General features: G+C 33.3%; 1 long non-coding RNA gene across 1 annotated transcript in view; it reads left to right on the top strand.

Annotated features, from left to right (window-relative positions):
• Window positions 1–13,205, top strand: part of LOC113251406 (uncharacterized) — a 93,772-nt gene extending 80,567 nt beyond the window's left edge. The window contains exons 7-9 of the long non-coding RNA XR_008957907.1: window positions 4,324–4,438; window positions 7,684–7,802; window positions 12,022–13,205. This is a non-coding gene — a long non-coding RNA (uncharacterized LOC113251406). The remainder of the gene's footprint in view (window positions 1–4,323; window positions 4,439–7,683; window positions 7,803–12,021) is intronic.
• Window positions 13,206–14,041: the final 836 nt, after the last annotated feature.

Genomic DNA, 14,041 nt, shown 5'->3' with positions numbered 1-14,041 from the left:
TCATTTAGAAATATGAAAATATATATACCGGGGGAAAAACTTGAACTAATGGAAGGAATCTGCCTCTGAGGAGTGGGAATCAGGAGTGAAAAGGATTGGAACTGAGAAGCTCCATTTCTCTTATAGGCCTTTTAACCAGCCTTTTTGGCTTAATTTGTTCTTTAAATAGATAAAATTAAAAAGAAACTGGAACAGTATAACAGGGAGTCATACATTTTAGAGTGCCCTGCCCTCCTGGAGCATAGAGAAAATGTTCTAGAAATCAGAATGAGGTATGTTGTTGACATACCAGAGAGACATGGAACTAATATCAGTATATTTGTCTTCTATTGTCAATTGGATTCTTGAATAAGATTGCAAAACTGTATTCAACTTTTAATGCTTGGGTTTTGTTTTAGAGTTTACTGAAAATAAGTGAAGACTTCACTCTATAAACACAATTATGATAAATATAATTTTTCTAAATATAATTATATTATAAATATAAATAAATATAATTATATTCTAAATAATAAAGTTTGCCATAGGCATATCAAGTTCTTCCTTTTCAGTAGCATTTGTATTACTCTCTCTCTCTCTGTGTCTCTCTGTTTCTGTCTCTGTCTTGCACACTCACATAAGCACATATACACATGCACACCCACATGCTAGCCACGGTGTATCTACTGGTTTGGTTACTTATATATTGTGGTATAATATAACATTAAATTACTCTAGTATTAAAGAGAAAGTTATTCTTAGAAATGCAAACAGATGACAAAATAGATCAACACTGGTATTATGTCCACTGATTTAAGATCATACAAAAAGTTCTAAATGTCCTTTGTTTTTAAAATGCACTGAAATAGGGGCACCTGGGTGGCTCAGCTGGTTGAGCATCTGCCTTCGGCTCAGGTCATGATCCCAGGGTTCTGGGATCAAGCCCCACATTGGGCTCCTCGCTGAGCAGGAGCCCTGCTTCTCCCTGCTTCTCCCTCTCCTACTGTCCCTCTCCCCACTTGTTCTCTTTCTCTCAAATAATGTCTTTAAAAAAATAAAATAAAATGCACTGAAATATTTATATCTAGGTGTATTAGTAGTCATGATTAAAAAGATCTTGAAATATGAAAAACCTGACTGTTGCCTTGTACTCACCTACCCTAAAAATACTCAAATATGCAAGACTGTGTTTCCTATTGCTTCTTGTCTCCAAGCCTTACTTTTATTTTTCAAAGAAACCAAGAAGGTTTTCCTGTGGTGCTATAATATCTGATTATTATTCAACATAGATACCTAAAGAAATATGTTTTAAAATGTGCATTTTTAAAAAACTTACATTTTGAACTTTTTATGCTAATATGATTAATCCAATCTCTCTCTCAAGTAAGAAAGCAACAATAACCTTCTAAAGTGCAAAATACTTTAGGAAAATTCTTGATTAGCTTTCTGCTGTTCAGTTGAATTTTCATTTAAAAGATACAGCTTTAGAAATCTATGATTTATTCAAACTTCAGTTAAGTTGCATTCTACATATATAGCAATATATTACCCCGAGGAACTACCCAAAGAATTAAGGGGGGAAAAAAGCCTGTCAGGAGTGGATGATAGAAAAACATCCTTTTCAGGAGAGGTATGATATTATTCACACTGTGAAGTATTTATCACTGTCATCAAGATATCTCCAGGGAAACTTTTCAAATATATTTTGATACATATTTTTGAATGGAAATAAAAAATGATATAGGTGGATTTCAAATCTCTACTACATTTATTTTACTAGTAGACATTTTAATGAGAGCCAGGCCTTCAGAGGTATTTATAATTTGTTGTTAATGAATATAAAATGAGAGCTCTCTCTGTGTCCAATCGGGTGACCTCATTCCATTTTCATCCTATCTTACCACTCTACAGTATTTAATTCTCCGACCACACATTTTGCTGGAAATTATCTCCTTAGTTTATTTCCAGAAACTACTTTCTTCTATTTTTTCCTATCTTTCTGACAATTACTTTTTTGGGTATTCTTAAAATTTCTGATTTTTTACACATTAAATTCCTACATGTATAAAAATATTATATCACAAGGTATTTCTTAGATAATACAAGTTCCATCAAATATTATCTATGTTAATATAAAAAATTAAGAGTCCAATAGCAAAATAAACTTAGAGAAAATATATTTAAGTCACGATACATGAGTTTTTCTATTGCAGGGCTTCTTAGAGACTGACATTTTGAATTATCAAAAGATATACTTCTTTTTTTTTATAATAATTTTTTATTATGTTATGTTAGTCACCATACAGTACATCCCAAGTTTTTGATGTAAAGTTCCATGATTCATTACTTGTGTATAACACCTTCTAAGTAAAATAATAAGCTGAGAGAAGTGCAGTATACAGGAGTAACAAGTGATTTGCTCTTTCTTCTTTGTGCTTATCTGTATACTTCAAATTCTCTGTAATAAACATGAATGAATTAGTAATCTGCTAAAATGTATCCATGGATATTAAACATTGCCATTCTTAGGATTTCCTTTTCATATTTTCTCTAAGGTAAAGTTTAAGAAGCATTTGAATACCTTATCTGTACCAGGCACTACAGTAATTATTGATGACAAAACAATGAATAAGACATAGTTCTTATATTTATGTACTATAAATATATCATGGTAGGTGCTAAGAGAAAACTGATCACAGGTAGTATTGAAACACTAATAAGCAGGCCTCGTCCAACCCAGGAGCTCAGGAAAATATTACTGCAGGAATGATATCAGAGTTAAAATTTAAAGGTTCAATCATAGTTCACAGGGATACGGTAGAGATAAATCATTTCAAGCTGAAAGAAAAGCATAAAGGCAGACAAGGAGCCACACGACAGAGGGCATTGTAGAAATATGAGAAGTTTCTTATTAAAAATTGAAAGAAGAGAGGCAGTGACTGATGGGTAGTAAGACTGGGGAGATACCTAAAGTTAAAGTAATAGTGACTTATTTAACGTGTGCAAAAAAATGGAAATGTAGTCTGTTAGGGAAAACAACATTTTAGAAGCAGAGATTCTCATTTTAGTGCTTCTCAGCATGTGTCCCCTCTATTTTTCCAATCTTATTTTATAAAGAATAATTAAAATTTTAATCTATGACTTGTGTTTCTCTCCTGAGCTCTAAAACTGTGTTTTTCAGCCAGATAGCTAGAGTAATCACCTCCAAATCCATCAAACATGTACATCTGATGGGAAGAATAGCAATAATTCTCTGCCTACCACCCTCCTTTGTGCTGAGTGCCATCTCAGTTTATGGCATCTTCAGTCAACTCCTCTTCAAACAAGAAGTCTTAAATTCATTGTGTCTCAATACCTTTTCACCTGTCCTGCCCATTTTCTTCTTCTTGACTTATGAATTGATGTCCTCCTCTGATTTCTCATCGCTATCTTCTATACCTTCATTAATCCTAGCCCAGATAACACGAATGACACCTTAACTGGTGTGCACAACTCCATTCTCTTCAATTTTGTTTCATTTTCCAGATTGATGCTCCATTGTATCTATAGTTCCAAGTGTGTTACTTACTACCTTTAAATTACTTTCCAATCAGTTACATTATTACGATTATCCTACTATGATGCTTTTACCTCTTATTTCTGTTTTCACAGAATTAGCCTTACACCTCCTTATTGGTTTTTGCTATTATCAATGGAGATAACTGTGTCTTCTAGTACCATATTAAAAATGCAAAATGCATCAGTAACATTTTTTTCTGGATCATCTACTTTAATCATGTTTGTAATCATGTCCACACTCATGGTCTTGCTGAAATGAGGCTTAAGGATAGCGTTTCACATCTCTTGTTATGAGAAAATTTTTCATAAAGCACTTATTACTGTTTAAGATTCATAAGAGTGAAGAACATGTATTCCTTGTTCACCTTTGCTTCCTAAATATATATGACAGTATGTGGTGCATAGTAGATGTTAACCAAATATTTGTTGCATGGATAAAGTATTTTATTTTTTCTATCTTATCGTCTTTGAATGAAGGAAAACATCTCCGTTCCAAATTGGTTTTATCAAGAGGCAGCACTTGTAGGTTGATTGTTGGTATCATCTTTTGTGTAGGCGACTTCATATTCCGTACTACCATGTAGAGCAATTTAAGTGGAAGATGTCTACCAAATTCTCTATGTTTCACAGGCTTTGCCTAATGCTTAACTCAGTCTTTTTTGTTGTTCTAATTTTCTAAGAATTTGAAGAGATAGAGGATATAAGAAAATAAAAGTCCTATGTATTCTACCCTCCTAACAATGTGGCTATTTTCCCTTCTTGTCCATTTGTTTTTGTGATTTTTAGGCTCAGGATATAGGAAGAGAAATCATTCTGGCAATGAAGATGAAAGCAGCAGGAAGGAATTCCATTTGTCTCAAAAAATTAAAAAATAAACAGAGATTTTAAACCAAAGGAATGGGTAAGCAATGTTTTGTTTGTTTAAAAAAAAGCTGTAGAGACAAGGGAAGAGGAAGAGAATAGCTGGGGAAGGGATCAGTAATCATTCTTGATATCAGCATAGGACACTTCAATCATAGTTTTTCATTTATGTACTACCATCCTAGAATTTGGTGCAAATTATTCTTAGATTCTGGTGGAATATTAATTGCACCATTCATTTGCTCACTGAACACACATTTATAGAGTGCATGCAAACCGCTGTATGCAAGTCACTGAATACAATGTAGCATTACAATGGTGAAATAGACACATTTTCTGCCTTCCCGGGTCTGTAGTGAGGCAAACAATACATGGAGAAACCAAAGGTAAGAAGTACAAGTCCTTATAGATAAAGAGGCCACAGAGGAGTAAAATCAACAATTTCAGAGATAAAAGAAAGAGTGGAGGATCTGTCATGGATTGGAGAGTCCTTCCTTCTTCACTGATACAGCTGCTACTCACGTCTATGCAGTTCGTTTATAAGAAGCGCCAGGCCACTGGTGTGAGATTTTCTGGGGTTTAAGTAAAATCAGAAATCAAGATAATTATGTGAAATTCCCTAACTTTAAAATATTGCCAGTACATGTGATTTTTTAAAAATATGCTGTTCTAGGTAACATTGACTGTGGCCTAAGAACACTCATTGTGGGGCCCTCTTTGTCACGAAGGTCCAACCTTTGAAACAACACACAAGCATATGATAACACCATCGCAAATCAAAATACATGTCTCTGAATAAAGAAAGAGAACGCAGTACCAGGTATACATAATTAAAACAGAGCTGTTATAGAATGGTTCTTAAGAAGTTGAACATTATTCCGAGACTCAAAATGAAAAAAAAAAAAAAAAAAAAGCCAAACATTGTAAAGGAATAGGAATCAGTTCCTCAGGCAGAGGAGGGGATTGCCAAGGGCTAGGGGATTAGAAAGAGTTTATGAACTAGTGGATGAAGGAGAGAGTTTAATGAGATGAGAATCAAGGTTGGAATGGGGACCAGATTTTAATCGACATTCACGTCCCTGTTTGAAGCCAAGATGATTCATGTACAGGGGGAAGTCATTGGAGGACTATAAACTGGGAAATGGCTCTAGTTGACTTTTACTTTAATTATCTGTATTACTACATGCTTTAAACCTCACCTATTCATTATAAACATTTTAAAGGGATGGTGGAAGAGGTTATTTGAGGAATTAATAGCCAGATACTTTTTAAGTGGGAGCCTCCAAAAAGTCAAAATGAGAATTCACTCTTCAGGAATAAATGAAATTGTGTAGAATTAAGGGGTGACATTTCTCTTTGTTACTCAAAATGTGGCCTCAGTCTATTTCTCTGTCCTCACAATAGACATAAAATTCTCTCTCCAAGTAATGCATCACCTTGATTTTTTTCTGCTTTGTTTAAGCCAATCAGAAACTCTGAGGAGAATGGGATATATTGCACCTGGGTAGAAAGAAATTATGTGAACATTTGGAGCCATTTCATGTGCTGTAGTAATATTGCCCTTGTGCATGATGGAGAAAATGTAACATTTGTTTTTCTGTTTAGTGAAAAATAAGAATGTGCCTTACCAAAAAAAAAAAACAAAACCAAAAAAACAAAACAAAACCAAAAAAACAAAAAACTGCTGTCTGCTTATAAGTGGGCATGTTATCTTTATATTCTGAAGATGTGATAGAGTTAAACTGAAGTTGTCTAAAACCCGCTTAGATAAGTTCTTTTGCAAGTATTAACAGCATATATCAGAATAAGAGGCAGGATCAAATGAAAATTTATAGATAAAGAAAAAATGCCATCGATACAGAAAAAGATGTAAGCCCATTATGCTGAAGGTTACTTATATTCTGTCTTGGACTCTGAATCTACTGTAAGTTTCCATTACTTAACCTATTTAGATAAAATGTTCCAGATATTAAGAAAATGACTCTTTATTTTAAATGTCAATATCTGTATTAGCATATTTCCACTCTACTTCTCAATGCAATCTATATAGACAATTAATCTAATTTGACTTTTGAATACTTATGTTTTCCATTAGCTTATACTTATTACTAGTTTCCTAATTTTAGATCATGCCTTCTAATTCAGCATTCTTTTAAAGTTTTATGTGTATTTTATTTGAGTCAGTTTTGTAGTCTTTTTGATCATATTCAAAGCTTTAAATATGTCACCAGAAACACAAGACAGCTTTATTTGCAAAGGCTTTCAATGATGCCCATTCAGAAATATTTACACATCACAGTGAAATAAATATCTTGATTGAAGTGACAAATTGCATTTTTTACCACACTTTCTAAATGAAAGCAGAGCTGTAAAGTATTATATTACTGTCAAGAGAGTTTAATGTTTTAAACAATTCTCAAAAAGTTTATGAAGATTAAATAAACATTATGCTCTAATAATTTGAACAACATTGACCCTCTGGAAACAAATTTGATGTTGCCTTCCACTTGAATATTTGTTTAAAATGTGAGGGAGAAATATTAAAAAGAGGTATTTATTTTATCATATGATAAATATTTCAGTTGAGATGATAGCATCTTGGAAGAAAATTCTTGGTTGGGTCTGATAGCAGCCAGCCTCTCATTCTCCAGTTGTGTATATTCTCTCAATTTTAGATAAGCTTCAGAACTTGCTAAGATTTTAACTTTCCACCTCCATAGCTCTGGGCTGAAGCACAGTGTCTACTGTGGCTTTTCCTTTAAGCTACATGAGAAGTCCCTCAGGGAGTCCTCACTGAGAAGTGGCTCGGAGGGATCCTCACCAGCTTCAGGCAGAACAGTGTTTGGGCTTCCATGTTTTTGAAGACGAGTTTCGCATAGTATATACAAAATCAAAAACATTACTCTAGAAGGTATTACGGTGACACAGGGAATTTGAATGCCAAATAGTCATATATGATAAGAGATCACAAATTCTATTTCAGCTCCTCTTCTTCTGTTTAAGGGAGAATAGTATCCTTTATAGTCAGTCTCTTTCAGTTAGGGATTTCATTTTACCACACATGTAAAGACATGACTCATACACATGGTAAGTGAAACTGTGTCAAAATATTTTACTGAATTCATTTTTTAAGGCGGTATTAGAGTAAGGGGTTAAAAGCAATTCCAGGAGAATTTGACCTTCAAAGGTTTATTTTCTCTATTGGGCAAAGTTCATTTGCATTGCTACAGGTGAAAACATTTGCATTACAATCATTTTTCTATAAATTAATTTCTATTCCTACAGAGTTGTAAAATGGACTAGTCGATCAAAATCAATCAAAAATACACAGCCCCACAGAATTAGAAAATGCCCAGAGGATGCACGAGGCACTGAAGATCCCCGGATGCCACTTACAGGATGCGGTAATCTCTTTTGCCCATTTACAATTCTTTGACATTTTGTTCCTGACAGGAACTACGAGAGAGTCTCCCCTCATGTCATGTAAAATAAATGTCTAAACATATGTGAGGCTAATACTTTAATTTTTATATTTTTATATAATCTATTGAATATTATAGACATATAATTCACAAGTTGATTGCCTTTTGGTTCTTTTATCCTTTTTTGTCTTAATATAAAGAAGCTAAAAATGCCTTCTGATTGCTTTTAGGGTTTTGGCTTATCTTTCTAACACATTTATATTCTGCCATTTAGTTTATTTTAAAAGAGGAATTAAGGAATTTAAAAATCCACTTTTTTATAACCTTTGTATTTCTGTAATTTATTACTCCCATTCCTGCTCCTGTAACAAGCATTCTGGCAGAAAGGAAGCAAACAAGAGGCAGGGAGGATCGTGAGAAGCAAGAGTAAAGAAAGAGAACAGGACTGTAAACGCATTCTGCTTATAGAATATTCAGTATTAAATTTGGTGTTTTTTTTAATTTAAAAAATTAATGGAGCCAAAAGGAATAACATGCATACAAGATAAAACAGAATACAATAAGAATAAAATTGTAGGTATTTGCAAAATGAAGAATCTCATGGACTATTCTATTTGAAGGTAGGAAAAACAAATTCAGAGGCTTATACAACAAAACCTCCAGGTGGAAAGTATGAACTTATTCTAGTCCATCCTCTAATATATTTGTTTCATTCAATGGAATAATGACTAATCTTAGTAATACTGTAAAAATAAAATAGTGGAAACTGAGAACTTTATTCAGGTGGGAGATAGAAATCAAGGAGAAAACAAATAAAATGTTAGACACAATTTTCCAAGAAATAACCTGGATTTTTTTTGAATAAGATATTTACTTAAGTGAAATGAATTAACTCATCCTGCTATAGGACATGAGATCCTGAGGCCTTGAAAGGTGATCCAACATTCACATGGTAATTGAGATAGTTTACTTGCTATGGAATCAGGCTCTTTCCGTTTTTATAACAAGGTGAATTATTTTAATAGGATTACACAAAGAATTATTGTATTTACACCATAAGTGAATTTCTTTAAACAGGATTATTCACACTCCTGTAATTTGTAATTCTGTACACTAGATTGTCTCCCTACGATATAAAAGTGTTCAAAGAAACATTTTTTAACTGGTTGACATTTTAAAATTTAATTCCTAGGAAATTGGTGGAGTCCATTATATTTACTTAACAGATTATCATTAATACTTCAAAAAGAGGTTCATGCATACTACATAAAGAATAAGTTAAAAATCAAACAATGAAAATATGACTGCATTTATTCTAGAAAAATTTTAGGAGCTTAAAAATACAATGTGGTCCTCAAAGTATAGTGAAATTTTTTGATTACATAGAGGAATGTCACCTTGCCATATAAAGGAGAAAATCTGAGTTTGCCAAGTGATATTTAGGGTACAAATAGTCAACAACTCCCAGAAAAGGGGTAGATTTCTGAAAGTTAATTTTTAACAATCATTTTTTTTGAAACCTGGGGTTTATTTCATCATATGACCATTACCCTATAAGGCAGTGTAGTTCTCACATTAGTCAGGGAAAGCTTGTATGTATCAGAAGTAGAGAACCAAAAATAGTTTCAACTGCAGGCCATCATTTTGAGTTCTGAAATTTATGAGTCTCCTTAAAAAAAATAGAAAATACATATAATCTGTATTCTGAAATTCCAAATCCCATATCCTTTCCACTTGAAATTTGTGTCCTTTTTCTACCTCCCATGTCACATTTGCCCATTGTGACTGATTCCTCGTCCCAAACTGGCTTCTGCCCAAGAGAACTGATGGATTAATTTGTGTTGATTATAAATCAACTACAAAGATACTGAAAGCTCTTTTAAAAAGCAGTATGATACTAATGACAAGTGTGGTCCCTTGTGTTAGATTTAATGAATTCTATCCCCTGCCCTGCCACTTACTTACAGTGTGAATTTGGGAAAGTTGCTAAACTTATCTATGCCTCAGTATCTTTTTCTACAAAATAAGAGAAGACTCACTGTGAGTTATGAAGTACCTGAAACTGCACATAATATGCCCTCAATTAATATCAGCCTACTAAACTTTTTGATTTAGGAACAAATCAGACTTCTGTGTTTATCTGATACATACCTTTATTAGATTAAGCATTCAAATTGCTGTATTCCAGGTTTTTGGAATTATTTAAGTATTTGTCCAGCAATATAATGTATATTTCTCCCAATTAACTCATATAATGCAAAAAAAGGGCATATCTTCTAGTTCTTTTGTAAACTAAAAAATGATAAATTTACAAATTTAAAAGATGGATTACTTTTATCATTTTATAGGGCCACGCATCCTCAATAATTGCATATGTTATTACTGAATTGAGTGAATATAACAAAACATATATAGAAAATAGCATATTTTATTAACTTAGTTAAGTATCTTACAAGGAACATTTTTCATGTAAAGGAAAAACTACATTATTTTGCTTACTAAATACCTAACTGTTAGAATTTCAAATTTTGCGTCTATAATATTTTAGTTAAAATACTACTAGAAATAGTAAATATGTGATATGTGTATTAAAGGAGACAACTGACACTTTATGACTTTTGCAAATTATAATACTTTAGAAAACTCAAGGGCACATGGGTGGCTCAGTTGGTTAAGTGTCTGCCTTCAGCTCAGGTCATGATCCTGGAGTCCTGGGATTGAGCCCCATGTCAGGCTCCCTGCTCAGTGGGAAGTTTGCTTCTCCCTCTCCATCTGCTGCTCCCCTTGTTCCTTCTCTCTCAGCCTCTCTCTCTCTCACTCACTCTCTCTTAAATAAATAAATAAATAAATAAATAAATAAATAAATAAAATCTTTAAAAAAAGAAAACTCAAGATTATTCAATCAATAGTACAGTTCAATATGAACATATAATCATATTTTCAAAAACATTGCTTAAATTTGCCAAGAGTTCAAAGTGTATTGAGTATCCAAAACCAAATCCAAGTCCTCATCCATCCAATGAGGATAAATAGCACTTCAGTAGATAACTGGAGTGTAAGTTGTCTATAGAAATAGAAACCACTGATGTTATTTATATATGGATGAATATGCATTTATTGCATCATATCCAGAACAAAAAGGGATTTTGTACTTTTACTTGTGATCATCGTCTGTTTTGTGAGCTACAAATAGCTAATCTAAGTTTTCTGAGTTAAAAAGATTAAACATTAATTATAGTTACTTAACTTGAAAATAAACATAATAAGGCTATTCATTAAAATATAGATTTAAATACATTAAATTTGAAACTTTGCTGAGAATGGGACACATGTGGATATCTAAAGAATTGCAAATAGTTATATTAACAAGTGGAAGAAAGACCTATTGAGTAACTAAATTTTTAAGTGGAAGGGATGATGTTGTCTGGAAGATAACTTTAAGAATGATGAAATTGATTAAATTACAAAGTAAATGACAATACGTTATATTCTTTCATAGTAGTTGGCACTGTGGGACTCTCACTAATTTGTTACTGTAATTTGGCATGCAACCATTATATTTCATGAGAATCATGTCTGGTCCTGTCTTCAGTCTCTCCATCATGTATACTCATTATTATTTGTATATATAATTATTAAAATTGCTAGAAATGATGCTAAATTTCATTCTATAAATTAATATTAATCACATTAGTTTAGAAAATATAAATTTGTAATATGTTATTAAGATATACCAACAGAAAGGATAATTATTTTTAAGAAGAAATGCAAATTTATGTATCTTGACAACTACTTATTAATTTTTAATGAAAATCTGGGTGAGAGGACAAAGCTCAGTCCCATACCCCATTTAATAATTTGAAATTATAATAGTTTATTAAATATGTGTGTGTACACGTGCATGCATATAGTGATATTGAAGAAATGCTTTGTTGTGGAGAATGATAGAATAGTTCAGTAGTTCAGTCTAAATGCTCTCTTTTTTAAGGTTTATATTAACATTGCCACTTACCGGTACCATGTTCTAGTCTATTTCTTGCAGTTTACAAATTCTTTTCTGTAGGTTTAAAAAGTTAATTGTAATTTATGGTCTCTGAAAGATAACTAGGCTTTGAAGTAATTTACTTGCAATTTAATGTGGATTTGCATTTCTAAATATAAAACTAAAAAGTGAAATTTCTTTCTGTCTTTCTATTTGTAGGGACCCAGGGCAGGCCGCCCCCAAAAGTGCCACAATGGCATATTGATTATTTTGAATTGAATCTACCTGGGAAACAGCTGGTAAAAGGACACTCAGACCTTCCTCTATTCCCCTAAAAGCAGGAAGCAAATCTCCCACATGAAAAATACCCTCTGTGCATAAAGAAGTAAAAAGACAACCTTATCAGTAGAGGTAGGGACTTTAGAGTGGAGAAAGCTGTAGAAACAAACCAATTTTTTTAATCCATTACTACAGCCTCTGTTCTGCTTAGAATTCCTTACTAATTAAAGCTCCCAAACACTTGCTTTCTTTATCCTGCCAATTCATCACAAATTTATTGTCTCTTGTCTAAAATGTATAAAAACTACCTGCTTTGGTCATTTTTTGGGGTCTCAATTTCATTATGGGGCCTCTGTGTGCACGTAATGAAACTGGTTTTTTCTTGCTTAATCTGTCTCATATCATTTTAATTCCTAAATGTACTAGAAGAACCCTGGGGTGCGGGTGGGGTGGGGAGAAGGAAATGTCTTTTTCTTCTAGGTTTTTCTACAGAGAACTGTAGCAGAACAAAGTAATTATACTTTTCTTAGTAGTTGTGAAAAAAATTTAGTTTGTGGATATGCCAATTTGGTTTTTGGCATTTCATTTATTCTTTTTCCTCCATGTTTTCAAAAAGGAAAGAGGAAATTTGCATCTTACAATTTTGCAGGTAGGGATTTTTGCAGAGATATTGTGAGAGCTGTAATTTATCATTGTTAAATCAAATATTACATAAAAGTGGAAATTTATTAGTGCAAAATTAGCCAGGTTTTGTTACATGTTTATCTTGATTTATCTGATCATTATCTCTGTCCTTGACTATTCAGAGGCATTCATGCAGGTTTCCAAGTTTGGGAGCAAATATATAACCAAGCTGTTTCTGTGCATGTAAAGGTGGAAAATTATTTTCCAGTATAAACTTTAAATTAGAATGTAATGCTTTGGGGCGCCTGGGTGGCACAGCGGTTGGGCGTCTGCCTTCGGCTCAGGGCGTGATCCCGGCGCTATGGGATCGAGCCCCACATCAGGCTCCTCCGCTATGAGCCTGCTTCTTCCTCTCCCACTCCCCCTGCTTGTGTTCCCTCTCTCGCTGGCTGTCTCTATCTATGTCGAATAAATAAATAAAATCTTAAAAAAAAAAAAAAGAATGTAATGCTTTATCCTTTAGTAGCACTGCCTAATATAAACTTCTGTGATAATGGAATTACATGTCTGTTGAACACTTGAAATATGCCTAGTGAAGCCAAAGTGATTTTTAAAATTTATGTGATTTTAATTAATTAAAATGTTATATTTAGATATCCACATGTGGAATGTGCCTACCATGTTAGACAATATAGCCTTAGAGTTTTATTATTACTCTTTCATTCATTGTACCTAAAATTTAAAAAGAATTTTTTAAAAAAGATTTTATTCATTCATTTGAGAGAGAGAGTAAGAGCAAGAGAGCACAGCAGGGGGAGCAGCAGAGGGAGAGGGAGAAGCTGACTTCCCACTGAGCAGAGAGCCTGATATGGAGCTCGATCCCAGGACCCTGAGATCATGACCTGAGCTGAAGGCAGCTGGTTAACCAGCTGAGCCACCCAGGCACCCCTAAAAAGAATATTGTTTTAACATTTGATCTTCACAGGAAATTAGCATGGTAAACAGTTTGCTTTATTTTTAAGTTTACACAATTTAATTTACTGTGAAGGTATGATAGAAAGATACAAGCAAGTGGGAATTTCTAAGGGAGATGTTTCTGTTTATCATGTTCTTGATGTTTCTAGACTTTTAAAACAATCAGCCACAAGTGCCAGTCAGCTGCTCTGTTTAAGGCAGCAAGGTACTTTTTTACACCATTCACTACAATGTGGCTCAAGTCCAGGGACAAGCAACGTGGTGATCTCCTGCATAGAGAATTCTCTGGAGCATTCTGGACTAATCTGGGAATTCTGGGGAAACTGAAGTCTCATAATTTACTAATTAGAGTATGGAAAAT

This window comes from Ursus arctos, unplaced genomic scaffold (assembly GCF_023065955.2).
Source record: "Ursus arctos isolate Adak ecotype North America unplaced genomic scaffold, UrsArc2.0 scaffold_10, whole genome shotgun sequence".
NCBI classification, from domain to species: domain Eukaryota; kingdom Metazoa; phylum Chordata; class Mammalia; order Carnivora; family Ursidae; genus Ursus; species Ursus arctos.
The sequence above is the reverse complement of the archived record's forward strand: the minus strand, read 5'-3'. Positions and strand labels throughout refer to the sequence as shown.